The sequence below is a fragment of the Rana temporaria genome, chromosome 12, assembly GCF_905171775.1.
Source record: "Rana temporaria chromosome 12, aRanTem1.1, whole genome shotgun sequence".
Lineage (NCBI taxonomy): Eukaryota > Metazoa > Chordata > Amphibia > Anura > Ranidae > Rana > Rana temporaria.
The window spans coordinates 28,356,178-28,364,828 of NC_053500.1; positions in this window are offsets into that span (position 1 = coordinate 28,356,178).

Consider the following 8,651-nt stretch of genomic DNA (forward strand, 5'->3'; position numbering starts at 1 on the left):
GGAACTAATATAGAGACCAGGATTCTTTTTTTTTTGCTAGAAAATGACTTAGAACACCCAAACCGTAGATATTTTTTAGCAGAGACCCACGCAAATAAAATGGCGGTCGTGCATTTTTTTTTTTTTTTTATGCCACACTGTATTTGCGCAGCGGATTTTCAAACACAATTTAAAAAAAAAAATACACTTTAATGAATGAAATAAAAAATACAGCCATCAAATTCACTCGCCTACACTAGTGGAAAATTAGGGCTGGCACGCCTAGGCTGCCGGGGAGCAGGAGGTGGGGGGCGAGCACCACCAGTAGGCAGGGTTGAATGGAAGTCTGTTCTCCCAGGGGAAGAGTGTGTGAATTGCCTTCCGTTCGCGGTCACACACAGCCCCACCTCCTGACCCAGCACCTGGCGGGCGGGCGGATGGAAAACACGTCCACACCGGCATTGGACCAGCATTCTGTCTGTCACACGCACTGGGGGAGGGGGCGGGGCTGGGTGTGACCGCAAACGGAAGGCAATTCTAATGTAAGCTGTTACAGCGGGCTATCCCCACTCTGTGATTCGACCAGCTCTCCCCTTCCTCCATGCTCTCTTCCCCTGTGATGATCTGGATGCCCTCTATCTTCCTCTGCACAAGTGAGGCTGCAATGTTGGGCACAGGTCACGCTACATCGGTGGACACAGGCCACACCGCAATGATGGGCACAGGTGAGGCTGCATTGGTGGGCACAGGTCACGCCGCAATGGTGGGCACAGGTCACGCCGCAATGACGAGGACTGATAAAGTTGTTGTTAATATTTATTTTTGTAACTTAAATCTGCATAAACATTAAAGTGTAATTTCATAAGATAATTTATGAGGGTGTGTTCAGGGGTGGAGCAACTGGTGGCAAGTAACACTTAAAGCAGAGTTCCACCCAAAAGTGGAACTTCCACATTAAGCACTCCTTACATTTAGCATTTTTTGGGGGGGAGTGGGGGCTTCGGTAGGAGTGGGACTATCTGTCCCACTTCCTATTTCCACCTAGAGACCGCCTAGGCGGCCCCTCCCTCTAGGCGATCTCCTGGGACACATGACAGGTTCCAGTAGATTGCCTGTCTATTCCGGGAGCGCTGCGCGACTCGCGCAGTGTGTGCCCAGCCGTGACGTTGAAAGCTGTCACGGCTGCTTGCCCAGAATGTCAATGGAGGTGCTGAGGCGAGGAGCGACACTCCGTGCGGCCACATCAATGGACCGTGGAACAGGTAAGTGTCTGTTTATTAAAAGTCAGCAGCTATACTTTTTGTAGCTGCTGATTTTTAATAAACATTAAAAGGCTGGAACTCCACTTTAAGGCCTGGCTAGTAGCTCAGGACTTGAAATTTTGAGCCCTGCATAATATATACCCCATTTATTTTGTATTGTATGAGGCTGGGTTCACACTAGTGCAAATTGAATGTGGATTTCTCCACATCCAATTCACATGATAGGAGATTGTGACCGGCTCTCTAAAATTGCGTGGTACATAAAAATCTCCATAGGCGACATCTTAAAAATGTTCCTTAGGTTACCATTTTCATATGTGGGCTGTGACCTTTGTATGCGTTCACTACTATGCGCGAGCATGCAGGGAGGGGGTGCTTTAAAATAAATATATATATATATTATTCAAATTTTTACACTGTCCCTTTAACATACTGTCACCAGTGTCCCTGATCACCGCCACACCAGTCATATGACGACGCTGTACTGCATTAGTGACAATATGTAAATAAAAAATAGTCACACAAAAACTGAAAAATGTTTCAAAAACTTATTTTCTTTCTTTTCCTGGCACCAATCCATGGAAACATATTACCACGTGTATTTTGCCATGTTGGCGCCAGGAAATTACAACTTCAAAAAACTCACTGTTGCCTCTCACCAAATACCTTGGACTGTCTACTTCCTACAAAGGGGTCTGAAAAAACAGTCTGGACAGGAAAGGGGTTTAACCTTTTGCCACCCACGTAACACATATGGTATGATCTGATCTTCGCCTATGGCAAGCCATAGATTATATACCATTTTCTTTCCTTCTACCACTGGATGGAGGGAAAGAAAATTGCTCGATTCCCCCATCAACACTGAACACCATTGTGTTCAGCCGGCAGGTAGCCTTTGCAGATGGCAGAACACAATGATCACCACGGCTAGTGGCATTAGCTGCCGGCAATGATCACAGGCAAAAAATGGATCAACTTTAGTACAACCAGCCTGCCCATAGGTGGATCAAATCTTAGATGGACCCGAGATTCAATCCATCTATGGCCGGCTTAAAGCGGTTGTAACCCCACTTGGTAATTTTCAGACACTTACTTGTCTCCCTAATGCTAAATGCCCTGTATGTTTCGTTACAAACATGCCATTCTATACCTTACATCCTAGTGCCGCTCCGCACTCACGTGACCGCCCACTGCTCCCTCTCCCGATCTGACAGCTACAGCAGGAGGGGCCGAGAATACCTCACTGACATTAGTCGGGAAGATTAATTTTTTTTTTATATATATATATATATATATATGTATGTATATGTATGTATATGTATGTATATGTATAAAAATGCAATAAAACTATCCCCTATTTTGCAAACGCTATAAATTTTGCGCAAACCAATCGAACGCTTATTGCGATTTTTTTACCAAAAATAGGTAGAGTACATATTGGCCTAACTGAGGGGAAAAAAAAGTTTTATATATTTTTGGGGGATATTTATTATAGCAAAAAAAAAAAATGATTTTTCAAAATTGACGCCCTATTTTTGTTTATAGCGCAAAAAAAAAAAACGCAGGTGGTGATCAAATACCACCAAAAGAAATCTCTATTTGTGGGGGAAAAAAAGGACGCCAATTTTGTTTGGGAGCCACGTCGCACAGTTGTCAGTTAAAGCGACGCAGTGCCAAATCGCAAAAAGGGGCCTGGTCCTTTACCTGCATATTGGTCCGGGTCTTAAGTGGTTAAAATGAACAGAATCCTTTTTTTTAGGGTAACAAACTTAAAATAAAATTACTTTTTCACATGGGCTTTCCGATCAGGTCTGCCTGTCAGTTTTTCAGGCGGACCTGATCCGACGCTCCATTCACCTCACTGGAGCAGCAAATGTCATCGGCGACACATGCTGCCATCTGATCCCGATCCTGTCTGAAATCCAGACGAAGGGAGACCCTTTCCCCCCCCCCCCCCATCTGTCCCCCATAGAGAAGCGGGGCTTTGACATGTCCGTCTCGGCACAGTGAGCGGAGACGGACCCGTCATCCGCCTACTCAGCGGATCGATCCCTCACTGAGCAAAGCGAAATCTGCCGCGCAGAGCGCCTATGTGAAAAAAGCCTCGAAGCTATTCCTGTTCAAAAATAATTACCTCCTGTTGGAAGACATGTGTTTTTTAAATGTCAGCTGTTTCTGAACTATGAAATTTGGTTGCACCTAGCCTGAATACTGTTGGGGGTAGTCTGGATTTAAGGAAAGCAGGTTTACCCAGCAGGGCGTATGCAACTAAAGAATGCGTTTTAGAACCTTCATCTGGAAGAAAGGAGTCACACATACCCCCTGGCGGTGGAGTATGGAATAGGAGAGCTTTGCTTCAAACCACCTGGTGTAATGAAGAATAAAGTGCCTGAAAGGCCAGCTGCTGTTGGAATGTTGACCTGGGTCAAAAGCAGTGGTTCATAAACTAATGCTGCGATAGAGTGGAGGCCACAGCATGCTTCCTGGAAGATGGTCAGGGGAAAGAATATACTTCCAGGTAATTAGGAAGGCCAACTCTTATGGATTGGCATTGGACAGAGAACAAAGAGGGCAGGCAGAGTGTGTTTGTGTGGGAGGTGTCTGAGTGCAATTTAAAAGGGAACGGTCAGCTAGAGTTCTTTCCCATTGAGCCAAGCTGAGATACAAAATACAGGACACCCTTACGTAAAGCATCATCTATGTTCTTTTGTTTTATATGTGCTGTAGTCTTACCGTTTTAAGTTGGCATTTCTAAGCAGTGCGTTTATATTTATAGCCAACACTATTTCACCCTATCAAAGATTTTGACAGGCTACCCAGTTGGCTTCACCAATACCTCTTTTGGGTCTCAAAAGTCCTGGGATTTTACACTGTACTTGGTTAACTGTCCATGTAATGAGCCCTAAAGCTCTGCCACCTGAACATGGCAGTGGTCCAACTGTGTATTAAATTTACACCAGCCATTTCATGACTATCCTACATAGCCTATTGAGACATGGACTTCAGTAGACCTTGGAAGGTATACTGTGACATCTGTCACTAAGCCTTCAGTAGCAGATCCCTCGAGTCTTAAGTTGTGAGGTATCAATGAATTGTACTAGTTTTGCCAACACAGCTCACAGATGCTTGATTGGACTGAGATCTGTAGTTTCAAGGCCAATGCAACACCTCAAACTCATTGTGTTCTTGAGCCCAGGTTCACACTGGGTACGATTTGAGATGCGATTTCACATGTCAAATCGCATCTCAAATCGGCGGCATTTGCACCGTCCTAATAGGTGCGACGCCGCATCTGCAGCGCTGCACTGATTTCAAAAAGTAGTTCCTGTACTACTTTTTGCGATTTCGGGCCGCGATTTACATTGAACCCTGCACAGATGTCTCCTAAATCGCGGCCGAAATCGCGATTTTGAATTTGCAGCAGTGTGAACCTAGCCTCAAACCATTCTTGAAATTAAATCAAACCAGGCCACCTTCAAGTTCTGATGCTCACATGCCCATTGTAGGGGCTTATTAGCAATTCTACACACCTGAAAAAATGCAAGGTGCCACATCCCTACTAATGGTAAGTAAAAAGATTGTATATCGGGTGGGACCTTTATCACAAAATAGTATTAGAATTTCATATAGAACCATGTTCTATGCAAAATTCTAATGTTATGTTTAAAAAAATAAAATACTTTGGTGCCTAAAAAAAACAAAAACACAAAAAAAAAAGCCCACATAATTACAATCGTTTTACATACCATTGCAAGTGCTTTTGATTGTGGACATGGGTCAACATTGACCCCCTGACCAGTCTGCAACCCCATACGTATAATATAAAAAAAAAAAAAACACCTATCGGAACTTTTTCAGCCATTTGAGCCACAGTGGCTCTCTTCAGGGACAGGTTCACTTGCTACCCAATATATCATTAACTTTCAGGTGACATTGTAACACCATTAAAAGTTTTTAGTTTACTTGTCAGTGATCATAAAACGGTTGATCCGTGTAAGCGCACCAATGGCCACCACAGAAGTGGACAACCTAGGTGCCAATAAGGACAAGAGATGGGGGCAAAAATGTCCTAACTTATGGCACTTGATGGAGGTGAAATTGGTACAACCAATGGGGAGCAAGAGAGGAGTAAGTGCTCCTGTTGATTAGCTTCAAATGGGTTTTGTATTCCCATACAAGTCTATAAAAATGCAAAACCTGCCTGAGGCAGGTCAAATGCACTCAAATTGATTTAGGATTTCAGAAGAATCTCAAAACCGATGCTATGGACAGAAGCCCTAAAAGCAAACCAACCTAGCAACAGAAAAGTCCAAATGAGGTAAAAAAAAAAAAAAATATCATCAAAACTTACGAGCAAATAAGGCAAAGAACGGGGCAAAAGTGACTTAGGCCCCATGCACACGAGAACCAAATGCAAACACATGTAAACTCAAGTTTTCAAAGGCAAAAACCGGCGTTTAAAAAGCCAGTTTTTGCGGCGTTTAAGGCTATCAGCGTTCATAACAAAGACATTGTAGACCCTCCGAAACGCAAAAACGTTTGTGTCTGAACCCAAAATGTTGCGTCTGAAAAAACAAGCCTAAACCCAACTGCTTTAAAACGCAAAAAAACATGAATGTGTGCATGGACACATAGGATAACATTAAATGTGTTCAGGGGCAGTTGAAAAAAATGCCCAAATGCCTCTGAACTCGAGTTTACCAGCGTCTTGTGTGCATGGGGCCTTATACTCTATAGTGCAAATAAGAAGGGAAACAAGTGACACAACAGGTGGAAGATGGTAGGGGGAACAAAAATAGCACAACACAAGATGGTGGCTCCACCAAACAGAAGCTCCCCAGTGTCATGGAAAGGGAAATTTATCTGGCAGTTCGTTTTCCTACTCATCTTCTCCAAGGTCAATGGATTCTTCAGCCCCTTCCATACCATCCTCGCCCACTGACCTTACCACTAAGTCAGCAGGTCACTGGCTACACCTGTAAAATGCCTCTGAGACCGCTTCTCAAACACCCCACTTCCGTTTCTGGTCATGGCCCAAGCATCAAGTATTTTCAGACACACCTTTTCCTATAATTTGTTGCTAGGAGCTATTATTCAGATTTGACCAATGCAGGGAATGATCCAAGTCAGTGGTCTCCAAAATGCGACCTTTGCTTGTCCTTGAGATTTTCCTGCCACTGACTCAAACAATAGGGCAGAACTGCCACCGATTCCAACAATGGGGCAATATTCCTCCCCTGAATACCAAAGATCGGACATAGTTTACTCCCACTGGGCACACTCTGGCCCCCTAAAGTCTGAAAGCCAGTAAACAGGTCCTTTTAGAAAGAATGAAGAAAAATGATGATTGGCATACAAATTAAGCAAAACACAAATTGTTTCAGTACAGAACTTTAATATAGAGCATTTCAGACAAAATTACAACATGGTTAGAAAAGAAACAAAAAAAAAAAAGAAAAGTAACTCAATATAGGTCCAATTGTACATCACGTATTTCACTTCCATATGCGTTTTATACAAGAAAAAAAAAAAAAAAAAGTTTTGCTTTAAAGCTCAAATGCTCCTTATGCATGAAGATATGAAAACTGTCTCATGTACAGACTCAAGTATATATGTTTTTTTTTGTATTTTAATTTATAAGAGCTACATCCCCATTCCCCAGTGAAAACAGTTCTAAAGATTGAAACCATGGTTTAAAATAATAAAACTCTTGTTTAAAACAGTGATAACCACACTGCTGCAAAAACAAAATATGTAAAAAGTTAACTGGCTCCCTAAAGGAAGGTCTGTTTGTGGGATATTAAAGGATGACAATTTACTAATCATTAGGGTCCAAGTCAGACGGGTCCATCTCGTTTTTCTTTAAGAGCCACACGGTTCTAAAATCAAGCTAAACTCCGATTGTGGGGTTTGAAATAAATCCGTGCTTTGCCAAGAAGGGCAAAGCAACAGGTGTGCTTAAATTCTTCTGACCCCAGTAGCACATACTCAACTATCCCACCCTGGTCGCGCCATTTAGCTACAGGAAGATTGGAAACCGAGCCCAGCGTAAACCCCAAGTCTCTCCAGTCTGAACTTACATGGGGCCCGAGAACTGCCTCCCTGGTAGTGAGGGCACAGGGCCAGTCACACCAAAGGAATGAGAGAGGCAAATTGCTCCTCCATAACCAGAAATACCAGGTATTGGCGAAGGAGCCCTGTGTAAGTTTTGAGTTGCTCTAGTCAGAGCTCACCAAGGGCTGAGGACTACCCCAAACTGATAGCGCTTGGCCAGTTGCCATGAACCAGTGCCATCACAGAAAGGGAAGTTAAATAGGGCACATACTCCTCAATACCCAGAAGCATCATGTATTTTCTTTGCACCTACCGGGGTAGTGAAGGGAATGTGAGCATGCACTGCCGGAGAGGGGAGCATTATAGTGGAAGTCCAGACTTTTCCTACATAGGTTTACATCTGCTCCCATCCTCATTCCAACTACCCTGTGAAAGGAAGATGCGTTTAGTTACCTATTCTGGAGGATGCTCCGGTCCAGTCAAATGACGGTCAGTGGGTTCAGGGTAGGAAGGACAACAAAGAACACCCGTAGTAAGCCTATGAGTGATTCCACCACACGGCATTTGAGTTTAGTTCGTAATATCCAGGTCTTCCACTTAACGCATGTTGCTTCTTCCTGATTGGGCAAGGGTGTGCTTAAAGGAATGCATACTAGTCTCAAATATTGTCACGCTTCATACCTAGTGCAGGGCAGCATTTGCCCCATTAAATTGTCTGTCTGTATAAAATCATGGGTTATGACCCTATCCTCCTATTCTGCTTTACTCAAACTTCCATGGTCAACTGAACTAAATAGAAAATGCCATCTCTTAGTTATGGTGAACGCAATGGGGAAGATTTACTAAAACTGGTGCAGCTGTGCACAGTAACCAATCAACTTCTAAATTCAGCTTGTTCAATTAAAGCGGGGGTTCACCCTATATAAAAAAAAAAAAAAAAAAAATATTTTTTCTTCTAGCATAAAATTCGGCATAGTAGCGCGAGCTACAGTATGCCTGTCCTAATTTTTTTATCCCCGTACTCACTGTTATATCGTACATAGAAGATTCCGACTGCCCGCGGGGAATGGGCGTTCCAATCCAGACGGAAGGTGATCGACGGCCGGCTCTGGCGCGTCACGCTTCTCCGGAAATAGCCGAAATAGGCTTGGCTCTTCACGGCGCCTGCGCATAGTCTGTGCGCAGGCGCCGTGAAGAGCCGAGACCTACTCCGGCTGTCTTCAGGGAGCGTGACGTGCCAGAGCCGGCCGTCAATCACCCTCCCTCTTGAAAGGAACGCCCATTCCCCGCGGGCAGTCGGAATCTTCTATGTACGATATAACAGTGAGTAAGTACAGGGATAAAAAAATTAAGACA